Consider the following 21,083-nt stretch of genomic DNA (forward strand, 5'->3'; position numbering starts at 1 on the left):
GTGAAACCAACAAGTCCACATGATATGGCTTTTGTACCAATAAATGTACAAACTAGTCCCATTTTTTGTGACAAAACTAATTGCATAAGCTTTTGCAAATTTAACATTGCGAAATTCTGTAAGCATATGAAGTAATTATTTGCATGATTTTACATTTCATTTTTCCATAAATTTCCCGAGTCTCTCCTTTCCCCAGTAGAGATGATTTTTAAGAACAAGAAATAAAATTCCAGTATAGAAAACGGGAAGAATTGTAGAGGGCACTGCTTGCTTACAAGGACACTAAACCAGGCCAATGAATCTAGTCCTTGATCCATTACTTACGTTTTTAGTCCTTGATTTTTTTTCCCCCAAAGTGGAAATGAAGATGTTTCTTGCATGTGGAACCATTTTTCCAATTGGTGTCAAATCTAGAAGACTTAAAATTTTATTTTGGTTTGTGTTGTGGTTTTGTTGCCTCTTTTGATTGGATTGTGATATTGGTGAGTTTATATTGTTTTATTTTTGGTCGTTAGGAGAATTTTCACTAAACTTAAACCCAGATTATTGTCTAATGGTGATTCTGTATAACTCAGACTAAGGTGAAATGAAGCACTGATTTCATGGATTAGATGAGTGCTTAGTTTTTGCTGAATTTCGAAATTCTGGTGAATTTATCAATGAAACTGAGGAACTGAATCACCTTTGTATTCATAAAGTCTAATAGTCTTCGAGGTTTACAGCTGACCCAGCTCTTTGAAATGTGTCCACTACTTTAGTTCATATTTGACCTATCATTTTGTCAGCTGTATTTTAATTTTCCTTATTATTTGCATATAAAACCTGACAACGTCTAAATCGCATTTTGAATATTTGTACAAAAGGTTTTCCATATTGAGAGTGAAGCGTTACTAAAGGTTTAGGTCTATATGTGCTTAACACAACTTATACGTCTATTGTGAATGAATGTATAAGCCATTACTTAAATATCCATGTTCACGTTTTCGGAATTACTAAATACTTATTACTAGATAGATTGAGGGTCCTTATAATAAATATTCTCTGATTTGGTTAAATTCATCTTTAATTTGGCTTATCGTGTTATTAAGAGGCCCATAAGTCTAACCATCGGTGGGAGGTCCTAGTTATTTTTTTTTGGGGGGGGACCAAAGAAAATTACACAAAACTTATGTACCAGTTCTGTAATTAGTAAAATATACTATTCCCGAATGAAGTGAAAAATAAAATGTAATTAATGTAACCGCTAACATTCAAAAGTCACTCCGTTTCTAAGTTTTAAAGGTAGTTATAACCACCTCGGCGCATTTTCGTTGTAGCTCAGTTTTACAAAACGCGTAATACCACATATTGCCGTTAACAGAAACCATTGAATATTTTCTGTCATGTTGATAGTTTAAATATTTACTCGAATGGGAATTTATTACAAATTTTGAGTTTTTTGGCCAAGTTATATTGTAATAAATCTCCAGGCAAAGTGTCACGGTCTAGGCATATACCTACACCTTGAAACTACCCGGTCCTGGTCGTTTCGGCTGTAAATTATTTAGGCCCAACATCCAAAACAACGTAAGACTTTGTTTACGGTATTTACCGTCATTATTTTATGTTTAACGTACATCCCCAATGGGCTGGTACTAAACACGGCGCCTAATTTGCACGTAAACGTGCTTAAGGCCGAAACGACCAGAACTCGTATTATCATAAGCAAAGTGATTAGTGTAATGTAATGGATTTGGAAATTTAGGGATACTTTGAAACAGACGTTTTATAAAGCTTTAATCCCAGAAAAGGTATTTTTATGGCACTTTGTTTTTACAGCCCTGAGGTCCACACCAGGACACCTAGCTGTTACCCTTTAACACCTTTCCACTTGCAAAAAGGCAATATGGCTAGTCTGTTTCAACTTACTTTCAGAAATTTAATCCCAAAATTCATGTTAAAGTATGACGTTTTTTTTTTTTTCAAATTCTCTTCTGAAATGGAATGGAATAAAGCCACTACAATTTGGCCAGAAGGCCAAGTACTGGTACTGTCCACTAGGTCATTCAGTGCTGGGAAAGGAAATTGCCAGTAAGTTTGACCAGGTTTACCAGGCACTATTTGTCAGGAGAGGGTGGATAACAAGATGGAAGAAAGATAATATGAACGGAGGTAAAACAGTAGAAGAAATGGCAAATTTTGCAGCAAGTGTTGATTTTTTTCCTTTAGGTTTAAAAAAATATATGCCTTGTATGTGCAAGGCCATTTCGAGGTGGAAACTGATACCACCTCCTTTTCGGTAAAAAATTACCCTTGTTGTTTGAAAGCAAAAAATTATTAATTAAATTATTAATATTATTATTATTATTATTATTATTATTATTAAGGGTGAGCTATTTTCTTGTGGAACAAGTCTCAAAAGGTATAGTACTACCATAGGCCAAGTTGTCTTGAAATGGATCTGAAGAGATTTGCAGAGAAATGCCCCTTCAAAGAAGTAACATTTAAAAACAGGAAATACCTTCTGTAGAGATCTTTATTGGCAAAAAGGGGCTTAATAAATAAATAGTTATTTTAAAAATGTAATTAAAATAAAATCTTGTTTTAGGTAGTAATGGATTGCCATCTTTACTTGTCAATATTTTCTGTAAAATATTGCCAAGAATCCAAAAGCCTAGGTTGACGATCTTTTAACATGTAGCTCAAGTTTTACGAATATTATTATTATATATTTAAATACCAATAAAACTGACATGTTCCATATTATGGGAGTGGGTGTTAAAGGAACTTATACCTTCGTCCAGATTATAGATAGGCCTAACCTTAGAGGTCATTTGAAATCACGCTTGGTATCGCAGATTGACTGATTTTAGTTTGAGTGTCTCTCCTATAGTTGCCAACATTGTTGAACTTAAACTTTCAAACTTAAGCCTTTACCAAAATTGTTCCATATAAGCAAATAGGGTTTTCCTCCAACACCTCGTTTAAACATTTTTGTTAAACTCATTCCTAAATTAAATTACTTCATGTCAAATATTCGTTTAAACATTTAATTTGTTAAACTAGGCCTAAATTAGCAGCAAATATTCGTTTGAACATTTAATTTGTTAAACCAGGCCTAAATTAGCAGCAAATACGTCGTTTAAACATTTAACTTGTTAAACTAGGCCTAAATTAGCAGCAAATATTCGCTTAAACATTTAAATTGTTAAACTAGGCCTAAATTAGCAGCAAATATTCGTTTAAACATTTAACTTGTTAAACTAAGCCTAAATTAGCAGCAAATACGTCGTTTAAACATTTAGCAAAACTGACGGTAAATCCAGTCGCCTATCGGAATATTTTTACTGCCTTTTGTTTGTTTTCGTTTATACTCGGAATATTTACTGCCTTTTGCTTGTTTTTGTTTATGCTTGTTTTTGTTTTTAATGGTACGTACCAGCTTTATCTTATATTTTTACGTTCACCTCCAAGGGGATGGTACTAAACAACGCGCCCTTTTTGCACGTAAACTGGTAGTTACCAAAACCAAAGGGGGGGGGGCCATAGTCGTCTGCAGTTTAACAGTTTAACCAAACTGACTTTTCATTGTACCGCTATCCGTTTTAATAATCAAATATACTCAAAATGTCATACATGTAAACCATCTGAGTGTTAAGCGTTTAATTCGACTCTGGCTAGGAATAATTGTCAGTAATCACGCATAATTCATGATTTCCTGGACCCATTTTCCTGAGTTGTTGGAATGAAATGTATTGGGTGTTATTCAGCTACAATTCTCCTTGTATTTTAATAATTTACCTACATTTTTATCTTTTATTTTAATTCATTTTCCTTTTCTAATAACTGATCTCTTCTTCTGTATTTCCTGTATTGTCGTTTTGTATTAAATTGTACTAAATTCTTTGGAAATTTAGGGATTTAAAGTCAGTGATACAGTTTTCAGAGTAGGCTTGTTATTTTCCTTAACAATAATAATAATTCTAATAATAATAATAATCCCAATAATAATAATAATAATTTTGGAATGTGAATGATGTAACAATAAAATAATTTGGAGGGTTGAATGAGCGTGCTGATACACCCCATTTGATCCCCTATTTGTAATAATTTTCAATAAATTGTTTTGAATTTGAATTGAATTCTGTTAAAAGGAAAATAAATGAAGAAATAGTCTTTATGGAAGATTCTAAATTATGTGGGCCAATGGCCCCTCGAAAGAAAATTGTTTTTATACTACTAGGGTTCATCTTACGTCTGAATAACAATAATATACAAAGTGGAGGGTTCAATGATTTATAAACCACATCATTTCAAATTTATTAATTTGCATTTTTTTTGGTTATAAGGTCAAAGAACAATTGGAAAAAACTTATTCAGCAGATTGAAGCTTATGGTAGATTCTAAATCTATTATAACTTGATTCATGTTCACCTACCTTTGGGTAAATTTAGCGCTTATTCAAATTTAAGTTTTTGGGTCTTGCTGATAATTTTAGCTTAAGTTTAGTAGGCCTACCATTGGGGACATAATGCTTAGACTAAATTTAGACTTCTGAGCGTCGCTTATAACTTTAGCTTCAGTGTGTAATAGTCTACCATTAAATAACTCTTAGACTTGAACCACTTACACAACGCTGTACACGTTGATAACAATGGATTTCTTTCTTTCCAGGCATACTTGTGAATTCGTAAAAGCAAAAACGAGTTTTCTACTGCCTGGAAATGACTGCGTGACGCAATACTTTGTTAAAAATCTTGATACATCATTGATACACTTCAGTTAGAGCTGGCTAACTTGTGATGGCAAGTTTTAACGGAGGTAAGATTAATGGAGCAATGTTCACGATAATCGAAATTAAATAAGTAAAGTAATCAGGTCCCTTAATAAAGGATGGTTCAATTATTTCATTATAATATGAAATGACTGGCCCTTAACTTTCTCTTATGGCAATTGAATTGTTAACAGAAAATAAAAAAGACAGTAGTTTCCAAATTAGGTTTTAGGATTTTCACGAAAAAGTAATTTATCTTTATACACCTTTGTGCCAATGTGTTAAATTTCTTTCCAGGCTTCAGTGGTGAATGGCAAATCGACCTTGAATAACGTATTGAAGACGCTTAATACTTGCAAGAAGTAGTGGGCCTTTGGTGGTATATATAAAAAAAAAAAAACTGCCAGGTTTTGCCTATTTAAGCTGGTGGATATCACATGGCAAACCTTTGACCTGAGACTGAAATAGACCGATTCATCTGCAGTAAAATCATGCACAACTGACCGGTAATAACAAGCACAAACTAATTAAATCAAACCATTATTATCTACATTGACATACGTTTTCAACAAATGAACCTTTTTTAGTTAAAAAAATAAATAAATAGGAAATCACATCAGGATTGATGATCTTATATAGGTGGAAGATGAACCCAGTCAAGTAACAGCTGAAGAAGCCACGGTAATGTACCAGGGAGTCAACGATGATGAAGGAATTATTCATATCTGACGTCAACCAAAGTATTTCCGTAGAAGTGGATCGGATTTAGTCCTTTCAAAATGGGCAACCAATAGCATTTGCAAGTTTGTAAAAATGAGAGTGGTCTTATGCTGATTAAGCTATGGGAGGCAGGTAATCAATCCCAGAGGATCTGACATCCAAACCAGTAGACAAAGAGCAATTATTTTGATGTATATGAGGGACAGAATGAGTAGGACTGCAGGAGTTACTTGGTCATGGCCCTCTCGTCCTATGGGCTAGGGCAAGAGTTAAAACAAGGAAAAATGGAAGATATCACGAACTGGATTTCTGTGGCACTTGTTACACAAAACACCTTTGGTCTGAGAAGGAATCACTGACGGTGTTAAGAAAATTTAGGACACTGCAGGCAGATAAGTAGGAGGGAGCAGCAACGTTTGTGGAGATGCAGTAGTACTCACCTTGCTAAAATTATGATTCCGGACCACCATACATTATCTGCTGGGGGAAGAAGTAGATACACAACACTCATAAAAGGTTCTCCAACTCCTCCTGGGCCACCTATGCCAAGTTAAAGAGTACATTATACCGGCTTGTTTAGAAAAGGTCACGCATTAGGCTTGAAAGATCTCATGCCTTCAAAAAGATAAAAAGTTCTTTAGCTAAACACAGAGATGATCATAGCCGTCAAGTGATCGGCTGAAGAGTAGGAATAAACTAGATAATATGGGATATCTCAGCTCAGATGCAAATGCAGGGGATTTGCATGACTGACAGGGAAATAAGGGACTCAGTCAAGGTTGCCAGAATAATTTCTAGCAAATATTTATGGTCTCTGGAACCCCAGACTAAGAAAGCCTTCATTAAGAAGAGATATAACGTAGGGACAGTTTTATGATAGACTTCAAGGACTACATACAACTAACTACATGGCGTGGAGAAGAGACAAGGGAAGAACAGCCCAAGAGAAGCGCACATTGTTGTGCAGTGTCAAGATACAAGTTTACCAAGATCCAGCAATAAGCCTACACGACTAGAGGAAACAAGAGTTATATTCATCAGGAATAGTTCGAAAACAGTGGTAGGTAATTAATTAACTTCTAATCCGTTCCTAAAAGCAACTATAGATTTCATAGCTTAGACAGATAGTACTACACAACTTTTAGATATCTTAACTCATTGGCTTACCCATTTGAAGCCAAGCTCTTGTTTCTTCTGTGTGAGATGTCTGAACAAAGCTCTCAACTCTTGAGCGTTCATCAGCTCAGTTATGATCAAGATCTAACATTTGATGCAATAATTACAGAAGTCTTAATGCCTTTAGCCTAAATAAATTCATTTTTTATTTATTTTTTTTTTTTAGGTATGAAGAGAAGAATACGTGATGGATAATTAGTTGTGGAAGTCTTGTCTGAGACTAATTCAAATTGGTAGACATACCAGTTGGCTACTGAAACCCGACCTGGCTTGTGATTTCTTGCCCGAGGAATCTTGAGTAAAGTAAAATTAAGATTATTGATGATGGCTGGCGTAATCCAGAAATTTAAAACATACTATAAACAGATTTTAAAATTTTACTTGAAATTAAGGATTAAAAATTTTAATGTCTTCGACTAAATTTACACCTCGGAACATCCTGATATTAATGTTGAAATTTAAAGTTACCACCAAAACTGGTTGAAGACAGTCGGCAAACTGAGATAACTTGAAATTTGTACCATTTCTGGTAAATTGTTTTAAAATTTTTTCATTTTCTTTCCAGAATCCAGTGACATCCTTGTGGCTACAAAATCCAGAGTAATCGTGAGCCCTTTCAAGTCTGCAGTTCAAGAAGAAACCACATTTTTGTAATCTTCATAAGTCCGAAGAAAGCGAACACTACTAATTGTTCGTGTTGTTTAACCACGAAGGGAAATGGTGCACTCAATAGACTTATCTTCTCCCACAAAATAACGAATTTGTCACGCTACACTGAACGTTGAGGGATTACCCTAGAGAAAGTTAAGATTGGTCAAGCTTTTCTTGTTACTGATTACCCTAGAAAAAGTTAAGATTGGTCTAGCTTTTCTTGTTACCAAGCCATGGCTTGAATCCCTCAGTACTCGGGAAATATACTAAGCCTTGCATGCCTTTTGATTTTAATAAGTAAGTCTGTCCTGATGATACTTATATTTACTATTAAGAGTAACTAACATTCCCATAATTACATTCAACAGGCGAATAGTTCAAACTAGCCCTGGATATAACGCAAACATTTCAGTCTTAAAGTATATTTAAATGGGGTTAATCTTCAAAGCAGTTTATTTTTGTACCCATTTAGAACCATAAAACGTTTTGAGTAATCACTTACTACCCCCATCCCCCTTTTATTTTTTGTCGTAGAGCAAATTGGAAACGTTACATACAATTCAAGAGTAGTCTGACAGCTGTTGTGTGCACCATTTTCAATTTTGATCACTTGATACATGGAATTGGACGAATCTCTGTATTTTTTGTCTCAATTTTAATAAATTTTACTTTAATTTTGGTCATCAAAATAGTTATAAATTGAAACCATGCTGGTCACTCCTTTGTGAATAATCAAAACCTGAGTTTGTCGTTATTTGAAAATCTGTTATCAACTGAAATTACAGTCAATCTGAGATAATTGACTGGATTAAACGCTTATCGACGAAAGCAATTAGAGGACCTACCATAGCATTAATCCAATATAAACTTTCAAATTTAGCAAATTCCAACATTTTCGAGTTTGTGTGTCAAGTTTGATAATGACATTTATAGTTTTGAGCTAAATACCGAAAACCTAATTGAGTTTGTATTCAGAATGTTTGAAGTTTGAGACTGAGGAACTGTTTTAAAGTTTGATATTCAGGAATTCATGTTTTAGGGCAGAATATTCAAAAGTTCGGTGTTTCTGTGTTTAATTTATTTGTAAAAAAATTTGTACTTTTAAATTTACTCCATTTTTTTTTAGGAACTTATCATTTAAAGTGCTCTTTAGTCAGAGCTGCCAGAATTTTGACTTTCAAACTTATTCAAAGGAGTGATTAGATGCCACTAGACCATAAACTGTTCAAACTTGTTCAAAGGAGTGACTAGATGATACTAGACCATAGACTGTGGTGTGAAAATTATGAATTAAGTATATTTTTAGAGGCACAATTTGGCTATCTAACTCCACCCTAGTATTCCTTGTTCCTGAACATTTTCTTTATAGTTTATTTTTGGCAGTGTTAATATGGAACAAGCGGAAATTTTTAGAAATTACTGAATATTTAAGTCTTCGGATAGAATTCCTCCATAATTGAAATTTAATTCCTGCCTTGACATAGTATGACATTTTGACTTCCTAGGCTTTTTTTAAAATTATTTACATCAAATAGAGCATTTAACAGCTAAATGTTTCTAGTTCTCATATTCCTTTCTGTTAATTGTTTTTCAGTTTTTAAACTTGAAAGCATATTAAATCCATTCATTACCTATACTGCACCTTATTTTTATTCTTAAAGTTCCCTCTTACTTCCTCAACTCTCTGCTAACAACTGATTCATAGTGCAACTGCTTTGAGGTTTTCCTCCTGTTACGCAATGGGAAACTTTTTTTGTCAATTTCCGTTTCAGCTTGAATGGCCTCAATGTAACAGTGCCTTTCCTCTTAATTCTTTTGTATTCAGTTCAACAATCTGTTCAATAAACCCATTCAGATGTTCAAAAATTTATGGTTTCATAATTTTCCCACCATGGTTTTGGTCTGGAGTAAATCATTTTCTCTCATGAGAAAAATACTATAAGCCAGTGGTATCTGGAACACTGGGAGATACCTGAGAAACACTGTTGTACGAAACCTTAGAACAAGGTCTTGTTTACATTAAGACATTAGCCAGTGTAATGTATAAATAAAGTTATTTATCTTATGTTTGTTTGTTTTACATTGACCTGGGGGTATGTCCGAACATTTTCTGATGTTTCATAAGGGTATCTCATATCTAGTGAAAAAGGTTAAGAACCACTGCTTTAAATTCAATTATATCTGGAACACTGGGAGATTTTGAGAAGTACTGTTAATATTGAGTTTGCCTACAGAACAAATGGTCTGTTTGCAAACACGTAAAAATTAGGGACCAAGCCTTATTCTATTTGGAAATAACAAAGATTAACCCCCGGAACAAGAAGCAATATTCCGTTGCATGTTTGTGGACATAAGTGGTCCTGGTCTGTATGAATCACTGCAGACATTTTCCTAGGAGAAAGGGATCCCATTTCTAGCAAATTTAATAGACATGACTTCATCTAAATCGAACCGCGTGTCTAGAGAGGCAGGCATATAAGTTTCCATGCAATTTTCAGAAATTGTCATATTTAGGCCTCAAGCTTGGAAATGGTCCTCATACACACGTCAAAATGAAGGATCAAGCTATCTGCTATTGGTTAGCTTCGCACTCGTCTATGGATAATGCTGTTTAACAATTATAGCCAAAAATTTGTCTATCTAAACAAATATGGCATAGGTTCGTGTTTTTGTTTACGAAGGAGATGCCTTCTATATTTGAATGAAAATTTTAACAGTTTTCCAACTCTTTTGAAAGCTAATTTGCCATAGAGAAATTTTATATCTGTGTTCAAGGTTCGGAAATCGGCTAGAATGTATAATTTTCAATGGGATATTTCAAAAATTTGATATCCGTCTAGTAGGCCTGAGACTGTCACTGAGTCTAGGTCTAAATATCCTGTTGAGCTATACAATATTTTTGGTTTTCGATCAAGTTCGGGAGTTTTTATATTTTATTCATGGAAGCTTTTAAGTAACAGATTTAATTCGCCTAACTATTTTCTGCGAGAATGAAATTTACTCTACATTAAGCTGATTATTTTTGCAAAACAGAATTTTTGAGTATCCTTTTGACTTTTTTTTTTTCTCAGGGACATAATCGGTATCTTAATAATTAAACATTATACTTAATATGTACAAAAAGAAGTCTAGAATCTTAGCAGATCCCAATATTTATAATAAATCTAGATTTTTTTTTTACGGCAGTGCAAGAAAATGATCAAGATTAAAAAAAGATAAACAATTGAAGTCATTTTTAGTTTTCTGTAAAAGAAAACTATTGTTCCGGCTTCGTCTGTCCGTCCGCACTTTTTCTGTCCGCCCTCAGATCTTAAAAACCAATCATCAAACATACCAAATTGCAGCCCTCTAGCCTCAGTAGTTTTTATTTTATTTAAGGTTAAAGTTAGCCATAACAGTGCTTCTAGCAACGATATAGGTAGGCTACCACCAGGCCGTGGCTAAAGTTTCATGGGCCGCTGGCTCAGACAGCATTATACCAAGACCAACGAAAGATAGATCTATTTGCAGTGGCCTTGATTATACGCTGTAGCGGCTGTACAGGAAACGCGATTGCGCCCAAAGAAACTTCGGCGCATTTCTTACTTGTTGCATTGTCATATCAGATATTTAAGTTAATATTTTCAAGTCCGACGCAAATGACCTTGAAATTCATTGTCCAGTAATCTTGAAATCTCCCTATTTGTGTCCTGGGTAAAATTGCTTACTGTCATTTTCTTGTAAGTCTAAAGAAAATTTTGTAATGTGATGTATTGTTCATATTTTGTACTTTCTGTATTTTTTTTTTTTTTTGTGTTTGTTAAATATGCAAGAGAACTATTTACAAAGATTAATTTGTATACTGCTCTCATTATGATCTCTGTCAGTATTATGAAATTGTTTAGAAACTCGAGAGAGAGAGAGAGAGAGAGAGAGAGAGAGAGAGAGAGAGAGAGAGAGAGAAGAGAGAGAGAGAGAGAGAGAGAAAGAAGAGTGAGTGAGTGAGTGAGAGAGAAGAAAGGAGGTGAGAGAGAATCTAGTGAGGTGAGAGAGAGAGAAAGAGAGAGAGGTGAGAGAGAGAGAGAAAGGAGGCGAGAGAGTGAGAGAGAGAGAAAGGAGAGAGAGAGAGAGAAAGGAGAGAGAGTGAGTGAGAGAGAAAGGAGAGAGTGAGTGAGAGAGAAAGGAGAGAGAGAGAGAGAGAGAGAGAGAGAGTAGAGAGAGTGAGTGAGAGAGAAAGAAGAGTGAGTGAGTGAGTGAGAGAGAAAGAAGAGTGAGTGAGTGAGTGAGAGAGAAAGAAGAGTGAGTGAGGAGGAGAGAGAGAAGAGGAGAGAGGAGAGAGAGAGAGAGAGAAGAGGAGAGAGAGAGAGAAAGGAGAGAGAGAGAGAGAGAGAAAGGAGAGAGAGAGTGAGAGAGAAAGGAGAGAGAGAGTGAGAGAGAAAGGAGAGAGAGAGTGAGAGAGAAAGGAGAGAGAGAGTGAGAGACAGGAGGAGAGAGAGAGTGAGAGACAGGAGGGGAGAGAGAGTGAGAGACAGGAGGGAGAGAGAGAGAGAGAGAGAGAGAGAGAGAGAGAGAGAGAGAGAGAGAGAGAGATTTTTGGACCTTTTTGGAAGTACCTTTTTCTAGAGAGCCTTCAAATTCGTAGGTAAAATTTATTAAGTGTCTTTGTGAGGGTAATGTCTTAACAATTGCCTCCTAGCTGAATTGAAATCGAAATCTAAATTGCAATTCTTAATATTGCTCCTTTTGTATAAATTTATCACAAATGTTCAGTCCCAGAAGAGTAGCGCGTTTTTTTTTTTTTTTTTTTTTTTTTTTTTTACGTGTGTGGATGGGTGTGTGTGTGTATAACCTGGACACTCGACATGCTGAAAAGTATTGTATTTTGGTTCCCCAAGAATGCTTCTGCTTGTCTGTGTGCAAACCTACAGTAATGATACATACAGTATTAATATTTTTGCCAAGTCAATTATAGATTAAAAGATCTTTGCGAAAAACTATAAATACTTCTGAGCGCAATTTCCTCAGAGGACTAAATGAGAAGCCAAGTATTTTCGCAAATCTTGCCGCTTAAAGAGTGATATTCCACTCATCCAGTAACTTTAAAAGGCAAAAAAAGTTCTCTTGCATACATTCACATGTACTTTGGAAAGGTTACTGATAACACATTCATGTGTACTTTGGAAAGATTTACAAATAAAGAGAACCGACTCCTCTGAGTCAGCACTGCAGTGGCTCGTGGAGGCGAGTGATTGTTCTCAGCAGAAGGCAAAGTCAAGCAGGTGTCTTTGTCGCCTGTCCGTTTGAGAAGAGGCGTCGAACTCTCTGAGATTTTGTAAACAGGAAAGTCCAGGTTTAAATCTCTGGTTGTTCAGAGACGGAAGGATAAAAATCCTCTTGTCCTTGTGGTTTTCTACTCAAATATCTTGTCGGACTTGTCTTGCCAGTACTGAAGAACTAGGCAGTTTTCTAATTGTGGTGTGCATGAAACGGTTATCTTGATTTTAAACGCTGCTTGGCAACTCAGTGGTTTAAAGTTGCCAACAGTAACAATATTATTGAGTTGATATTTCCATGACTAATGTTGGTTTTAGGTCATTTTTCAGTTGACAAAGACACGTGTACTATATGTTTAGCTTAAGTTTTCCAGAATACAGTTTTTATTGTTGAAAAGGTTCAGCAAAGCTATATAATCAGAGGAAAGAAAATGCATTTGACATTTTCTGTTATAGTATACTTGAAATGAATTTGGTCCCAGGGAAGCCCTAGAGTTAGTCTAAGCTCCTCCTAAACCTGTAGAATTTTTGTGAACCCTTCCTTGGATATAAGTCAAGCCTGAAGTAAACTATTTATTGAATGTTTATGAAAATTTGTGGGCATTAATTTTCGAGCCTTAGTAGTATCAAGTATCCTCCACATAATTTACGTGACAGTGAATTTATTTGTAAGTTTAGCTTTTTTTCAAAACGTCAATTGATGACAGCTATTTAAAGTAGATGTATAGATACTCTTACCAGTTGCTGAATAGAATAATTCTCCCCCCAACCCTCCCCCTCTGCTATGGAAACCAGTCTTCCATGAATCTTGCATCGTGGTACTTTTGGTCACATTTCTGGGTCTGTGGGCCACCCGAAAAGAGGGAACCAGCTTGGGGACGTAAAGGCGACTCTTCGTCTACAGATTTTCATTCATTCTTTGTAACTGAAATAAAGAAGGGATAGAGCACCACGATTAAGCACCTTTTGAGACCGATGTGTAATGGATTTATTTGCATTCCATAGATTTAGAGGGGACGAAGTATAGAATAAATATTTAGCTTTAAAGGTTATGGAATATGAAGCATAGGATAAAGAATTGGTTAAGTCGAACAGGTTACGTAGTACTGGGTAATGATTTGGCTGAAGGGTTATATAGGCTGAAAAGTATACATGGTAAAGATTTAACTAAAAGGTTGCAGGTTATGGAATGTAGGATAAAGATTTAGTTTAAAAGTTACAAGGAGATAATTTTTATTACGAGAGTTGATTTAGATTAAGGATAAGGATAATGAGGCTTGAATAACTAAAAGGAAAAATTAGTTTATAAAAGTTTTCGATTCAGAATAATTATCTGGAAGGACTTTTTAACAATTCGTCTTCAGTTGTGAGATACAAGTTAATGATAATTTCTTAGACTAAGAATTCAACTGTGCATACATAAAAATTAGAATGGATTTCATCGGTTTGAATAATTTTCGGTTGACAACTGTTGGAAACTGTTTAACTAAAATGCAGTCATAAGGCATGGCTGCATAAAGACAAGTTAGTAAGATAAAAAAAAAAAAAAGTATTAACCTATAAAAAAGTTACTTGAAAATCTGACTGTATAGACTTGTCATCAATTATGGTAATTTTTTCAAAAGTTACAGCCAGTGGCGTCGCTATGGGGGACTATCAAGCCCGCCCCAACTGTAAGATGCTTTCTAATGAACACCATATTCTTTGGAAGCTTGAATTTCAAGTCAATGGACCCTGTGGTGGGCTTGTTCCATATGGATAGGGGTTTAGCTTCTGAATTATTATAATAGGAAAAATTATTAGCTAATTTCCAAGCCTTGTTCAGGGGCAATGTCTCAGGGACTGGAGTCCCTGCTAAAGTCTTGAGTCTAAGAAAAAACATCACAGGGAAATAAAAAATCAATCTTTCCTTTGTGGCGTGTTTAGTACAAACCCGTTGGGGATTTCCGTATAAACATAAGACTATAAATATCAAAAAGATAATGACCCCCAAGAAATATTGTGAATTTTTCCCTGTGACTTTATTACCATCATCATAAATTAATGTGACTTTTTTTAACTGAGATTACTTTTTTCCTAGCCAAAATTGTGACACTTTTTTCCTGACTTTTTCCTGCGAGCTTTTTCATTGACACTTTTCCTAGCTAAAATTGACTTTTTTTAATATTACCCTGTGATTTTTTTCCTAAAATTTGACTTTTTTCTGTGATTTTTTCCCCATGACTTTTTTACCCTTTTTCCCACCATAAATTTTTTTGATTTTTTCCTTGTAACTTTTTTCTAAGAACAAAATTGACTTTTTTCCCGTTACTTTATTACAAATAAAATTAATTGTGACTTTTTTCCTGTGACTTTTTTCCTAGCCAAAATTGTGACTTTTTTCCTGTAATTTTTTTCTCTGACCTTTTTCCTGACTTTTTATGGACTGGGACCATAAATTAATGTGACCATCCTGTGACTTTTTTTCCTAGCTAAAATTGACTTTTTCCCGTGACTTTTTTCCAGTGACTTTTTTCCTGTGACTTTATTTCCGGCCACTAAGTCTTCAAGGTGCATTTTAATAAAGCTAAAGTTTTCAATGACGCTGATTCAAGATGACTTCGATTCAAGATTAATATGTTTGGTTTTATTGAGAGTAATAGTTAACCCATACAGCCCTAAAATGGAAGACAGCAATATCTGCAAAAATGCAAAACTGAGAAAAATGGTAAATAATCCCTTGCCTTATACTGATTTTGCAGATAATGCAAATGGGACCCCATAAATACTCTTGGAAAGCATTGAAGAATCATTCTGCAAACTGCAGTAACTTGTGTATTAGTGAGACATGCCCAATAGGTGGCATATCTCAGTTTCGAAAATTTTGCAGATACTGAAGTTTTCCATTTTAGGGAAGTATTGCCCACGAGTCCTTAGTTATCAAATTTTGTTACTGTATATACAATTATTTTTTAGAAATTTAAATGTAATTAAACAGGATTTACTCTAAGAAAAATTCTCATTAACTCTCAAAACGTTCCAAGTAATCGATACATAGTTGTCTATATTATTATTATTATAGGACATTCATTTAGAATTAGAGCAGGCTTTACTCCTGTCATGGAAATAATTAACAGGATAGATCTATCCCCAGTATTCATTCGTAATTCAAGCTATCAAGGTTAAGTTTAAGTTTTATAGTATTCAGAGGTAGACAGTTGTTTAGCTGTACTAAGATAGTGGGATATAATGGATATGCCATAGTTTTTAGAACACATAGCTCATCAAACCTTGTAACTTTAATTCTGCCCTAAAATGGAAAACTGAAGTATCTGCAAAGTTTTCGAAATTGAGATATGCCACCTTTTGGGTTCGTGAAACACTTAATACACAAGTTGCTGCAGTTTCAGAATGATTCTTCAATGCTTTATTTATGGGGTCCCATTTGCAGTATCTGCAAAATCAGTAGCAAGGCCAGGGAAAACTGCAGTATCTACCATTTTTCAAAGTTCTGTGTTTTTGCAGATATTGCAGTCTTCCATATTAGGGCAGTATTATTCTCATACCTTATCATTCATGAACACACAAGATCTGATTTTGTATCTTGCTACTATTCAATAGCTAATTTCTAGAGAAAAAATATTTTAAATTAAATTCTGATGGAAAAATTAAGGTCGAATAGCCCACTTTTTTTTTTTTTTTAGTTTTAATTAACTAGGAAAATTTTAAAGTAGATTCAGATTTCATAACTAAAATACAAAAACTACACTACAAAATACTGTTTTACTTTTTTCACCTGAAATAATTTCGACAAATCTTTGCCACTTTTAGCCACCCATTTTATTGTGTTTCCTGTACCTCCGTTCATATTCTCTCTCTCCCATCTTTCCACCCTCTCCTAACAGTTTTTCCATAGTGCAACTGAGAGGTTTTCCTCCTGTTACACCTTTCAAATTTTTTTACTGTCAATTTCCGTTGCAGCGCTGAATGAACTCATAGGTCCCAGCACTTGGCCTTTGGCCTAAATTCCATATTCTGTTCTGTTCACTTTTTATGAAGTCTTTCAAGAGATTTAAAAAAAAAATGTTTATTGGTCATAAGCGAGAATTCTTTCAGAAATCTTAGATTAATAGCAATTATTAGTTCATTGGTCTTCTGAATTTAAGTGATGATGCTAAAATTAGATATAAGAATCTGTGATAAATTATAGATTTTTGCTTTAATAGTTACATGACGAAGTAACTAGACTTTGAGAAGTAATTTTTGTTCCTTAACTTCAAATCTTAGTTAATAAGCTTGAATTTTTTTGTTATTAGGATGAATACAAATGCTATCTCTTCTGCCACTGTCATACCTTTAGATTTAAGAATAAAGTCTGCGACAGAGATTTTAATTATTCTGCTTTGGTCGCGTTAGTTTTAATTTTACACAATTTGAATCTTGGCAGTACTAATAATCTAGTTGAATTTGATTCTAACGTAGAATCACACTGCGAATTTGAATCTTGGCAGTACTAATAATCTAGTTGAATATGATTTTAACGTAGAATCACATTGCGATTCCTTGCCTTCATCTGTGTTGTCTGACAACTTGCGTGAAGTCTCTCTCTCTCTCTCTCTCTCTCTCTCTCTCTCTCTCTCTCTCTCTCTCTCTCTCTCTCACACACACACACACACACACACACACACACACACACACACACACACACACACACACACAAGCATTTTGCAAAGTTGAAAAAGTTTTCATTACTACACCTTAAAACTGTTAGGTTACCAGATTTTTACTTATTGATGAATTACTTGCACAAAGTCAGATCATTAATGTGCCCTCAAGTAATTATTCATTTTGACCTACACCCAGGATAGGTAAATTGAATAGAAAATAAATATTCATCCTTTATAATAATTAACTTCACCACAACTTCGATAGCAGAAAAGGTTATGGGTGGAATTAACTAATAGTCAACTATGGCATATCTGGTAGTGAAAGTCTTTAAGACAATGTTTTCAGTTATGATTAGGCCTAATTATAAAGCAAGAAGTAGGAAGAGTCCTTGTTAGAGGTTTTTAACGCTAGATTTCAATCAAATAAAGCTCTGGGAGAATAGTCCGGGATATCACCCTTGTGGAATGCCAAAGAATCTAGAACTACGAAGAGTCCTTATTAGAGGTTTTTAACGCTAGATTCATCAATTAAAACTAGGAGAATAATTGTACGGGGATATCGGCCCTGTGGAATGCCACTGAATCTATTACGCAGCGCAGTCTCAAAAAGATGCCTTTAGTGGTCCGTGTGCAGTAGAAGGCGACGTCAGTCCGATTTGATTATCTCGCTGGTGGACGAAGCAAGAGATAATGAGAACATTCGCTGTGCATCTCTTCCTCTCTACCTGACTCAATCACTTACATGGGATGGTGGTGATCTCTTAAAAAGCGATTTGTGTTTTTACGTCGCCTCGTCTGCTTTTTTTGGGGTGGCTGGGCGGGTTCTCATGTGACACAATTGTACCGTGATTGCAGTCTAGATTTGTGGCTGGCTGTAATCCCATTAGCGAATAAAAGTAAGTTGTGTATTTATTAGTTTTTCTTACGTCTCATTTGCAAATTTCCTCATTTTAAAAGTAGTTTAAGATCAGATTTTTTAAATGTGCCGTTAACAAGTTCTCTAATTTAAAATATCTTTTTATAAAGACTACTGTATATGATTAATTTTCAAAAACTATTTTTAAAACCAGAAGCCTACTATTTCTCAAAGCTTTTTTTTATACGTATCATAAAAAAAATCCTTTTCAAGGCATCTGACTAAGAGCTAATAAACGTATGTCTTTTCAAACTGCTGTTTTCGATTGCCAGAATCTCAGAGAAAAATTCATGAGTCCAGATTTTTCTACTTAAATAACCACATAGAAGTAAAGGTTCCTCGAATGTAAAACAATAAGTAGTAACGTAATCTTTAATATTCAATAGTGTCATTTCATTGTTAAGAATGTGTTAACCAGAGTAATGAAAAGTAAATATAAATAGTAAGATTATGAATCTTGAAATTCTGAATGGCCCGTTTCATATAGCGCTCTCAATATTTTCGATAAATCATTTTTGAAAATCAGTGAACGGTTGAAAATTGAAGGAATTAAACTTCCGAATAAATTTTCAAGGAGTTACGTTAATATGTGGAGAAAATTTGATGCTTTTTAAGCAGGAAAACCCATAAATTTTATAAACGTTTTATTATAGTTAAGATCAAGCTTAACCTGTAACCATTCATGAGAGATCACGAAAATTTGAATGTTTAGGAGAAATTCTCTCTCTCTCTCAAAACTATTATTTTTTAAAAGCACTCCAGAACATTCTCTCTCTCTCTTAGATAAGCTCTATGGCTTCTCAATGGTACGTTTATTTCAAGTATATTATGACCCAGAATGTCATGAACAGTTTCTTTTCCCAAGTTATATGGTTTCACTAATCCTTTGGTTATAAAGAAAACTTATTCTGGTCGAACGTGAACTAAACTAAACTCAAGTACACGTTTTCTATGTCAACGGAAGATTTTGTCTAAAATCGACAACACTAGCCATGTCAGGAATACCAATTCTAAGATATTGTTATTGTTGGTAACTTGTTTGGCTAGCCGAGTGTCCAAATAGTATTTTAAGTCAAGATAATACGTTCCTTGTACATCGCAAGTAGGAAACTGACTAGTTATTCAGCACTGCCGAGGCAAACTTGGCGAGATATTTGAGAAACCACAAGGACGTTAAGAGGAATTTTGTCCTTTCGTCTCTGAATAACCAGACATTTAAACCTGGACTTTCCTGTTTACAAATCTCAAGAGTTTGGTGCCTCTTCTCAAATGGACAGGTGGCAAGACACTTGTTTGATTTTTGCCTTCTGCTGAGAACACTCACTCGCCTCCATGAGCTACTGTAGTGTGTTGGCTCAGAGGGGAAGGAAAAAAATTTATTTTTTTTTATTTAAAAAAATTCTTATTAACCTTTCCTTGCTTTTTGTAACCATTTTTTAAATGTTAAATAAAAGAACGTCCGGAAATTTGGAGCATTTAATTGTCAAAATAAAACTTTTATACAAATGAGAATTTTCAGTCAACCTTCTAAATCAAAAATACAGATTGTATCTTTAAGAACATGAGGAAAAAATATAAAACCTATGAATAATGGAAGTCACAAGAGGGGAAAGAATAACCTATCCTACTTGATGCAGTAATCTTAAAAATATTCCAGTATGAAAACTGAAAATGGAATCTCAAGTAACCATTATCTAACAGTCATCAGGAAGCTTACTAAAGTTACACCAGTCGAGATTTCCAAAAGGAAGAGCCAAGTGAACCAAGCCAGCAAACTTCTGATTAAATTACTAGACAACTTGTTCTCTGCCACTGTCAGAAGTACACAGCTCTCTGGTCTTTAGTTAGCGTATAACAAACTACTAACCATACCAATATCTCAGGTTAATATACCAATCAAATCCACTTCAGAGTAAAATAAAACGTGACAGGAGGAGAAACAATGAAGATTCTGCCAAAATGTATTGTCTTCATTACCCCTGGGATGTCTGTAGGGCAACAAAGCACTCTGGCAGACTTTTCCACTGTATCTGAAATTGTCACATTTTGATCTCTGCAGTGGGCTTCACTGGTATACTGACCTAAAACTTGTTATGGCTGGTTGTTCTTGTGACACACACCAACTTCAGAAGGCCAGAGAACTGTGTACCCTTGACAGTATCAGAGAACAATTTGCCTGGTGACTTGATCTGAAACTTGCTGGCTTACCATACTTAGTTCCTCCACTTAAAAACCTAGAAGGGTGAGGCTCGAGTAGCTTCTTGATGGCTGTTAGGTAATGATTCCTTGAGATTCCATTTCCAGTTCTCTTACTGAAGCCTTTGAAAAAGACTGCTGCTTCATGTAGAATAGGTCATCCTTTCCTCTATGACTTCCATTATTCACAGTGATTTGAAGCTTTCTTTTTTGTACATATCTGCAAAGAAAAAGTCGGATTACTTGGTGGGAAGTAAAATCTTTGACAGCATACAAGATAACGGTCTACCAAATTACTTGTAGAGTTTTGAGGACTAATTGAAAAGGCTGTTTAGATAATAACAAAGTATCTGTGACAAATGGTCAGGCTGATTCTGAGTTGCACTGGCTACTAAATAAAGCAAGACCTTTTTTGACATTCAAGAAAAACCCATTGAAGCAAAATATTTCAGTTACCTGAAGCAATATGCTACTTAGACCATATACAGTTGGATGAATGGATGTGATTAGTAACTAGATACCGTACATATGAAAACCTGAACGTGTTACGGAAAAAATTAGACACATCCATTCAAAAGTGACCCATAAGATAAACACTATAAAGTAATGGGAAAACTGAGGATTTTCATCAAGAAACAGGGCTGATACACACATTAAAATACCCAACAGGATTACTTTGATGTGAATACAGTTAAGATCTGGGCAACTGAATTTTCTGAATAAAATTAGTAACATCATTACAATCTGGACAGTTACACTTTCAGAACAATACT

At 34.7% G+C, this 21,083-nt stretch overlaps 1 long non-coding RNA gene across 1 annotated transcript; it reads left to right on the top strand.

The window, feature by feature from the left end:
- The first annotated feature begins 334 nt into the window (after nt 1-334).
- LOC136835644 (uncharacterized) lies at nt 335-8,943 on the top strand. Its single transcript, XR_010852220.1, has 5 exons — nt 335-482; nt 4,654-4,800; nt 5,051-6,533; nt 6,816-6,952; nt 7,215-8,943. It is a non-coding gene; the product is annotated as an uncharacterized lncRNA (long non-coding RNA).
- Nucleotides 8,944-21,083: the final 12,140 nt, after the last annotated feature.

This window comes from Macrobrachium rosenbergii, chromosome 55, assembly GCF_040412425.1.
Source record: "Macrobrachium rosenbergii isolate ZJJX-2024 chromosome 55, ASM4041242v1, whole genome shotgun sequence".
Taxonomy (NCBI): domain Eukaryota; kingdom Metazoa; phylum Arthropoda; class Malacostraca; order Decapoda; family Palaemonidae; genus Macrobrachium; species Macrobrachium rosenbergii.